Source organism: Nannospalax galili, unplaced genomic scaffold (assembly GCF_000622305.1).
Source record: "Nannospalax galili isolate Female #2095 unplaced genomic scaffold, S.galili_v1.0 scaffold601, whole genome shotgun sequence".
NCBI lineage: Eukaryota > Metazoa > Chordata > Mammalia > Rodentia > Spalacidae > Nannospalax > Nannospalax galili.
Window position 1 is genome coordinate 1,023,292 of NW_008345690.1, and position 624 is coordinate 1,023,915.

A 624-nucleotide genomic window follows, 5' to 3' on the forward strand; every position below is an offset into this window, starting at 1 on the left:
ACCCTCAAATGAAAGCATTGGATGGTGATAAAGTTACCAAGACTTACTGGAATATGAAATAGGAAAGCAAACAAGTTACAGGCTAGGCATAATACAAAAAGTATCACAATTTCATAAGGGAAAATTCAGAAAATTGGGCCCACAAGATAGCTTAGGGGGCTAAAAGCAATTACAGTGCAAGTCTGATGATGTGAGTTCCATCCCCAGAACCCCAATAAAGGTAGAAGGAGAGAACCATCTCCACAAAGTTGTCCCCTGACCATGACATGTGCCCTCCCTCAGAATAATAATAAAATTATTTTTTTAATTTAGAAAATGAAGGAAAGTAGGGAGCAATCATTCTTTCTTGCTCCTCCCACTGAGAAGGAGCCACTGTTGAATTTGATGCTTTTTTTCTCAGGCCTCCTGCTATAGAAAGAAGACAGTCAGAACACAATGGAGGGACAGCAGGCTCCAATCCCAGGGCTTGCATGTTCTACCCCAGTGTGCCTCAGTCTCTAAAATCTGTGACATGCAAGTGATTCTACCTTCCCAGTCTGTTGTGAATGGGACAAAATACGGAAGTGCGGTGGGCAATACACAGAGAAGGACAGCTCTTGTCATGACTGTACCTTGTCAGTTCCT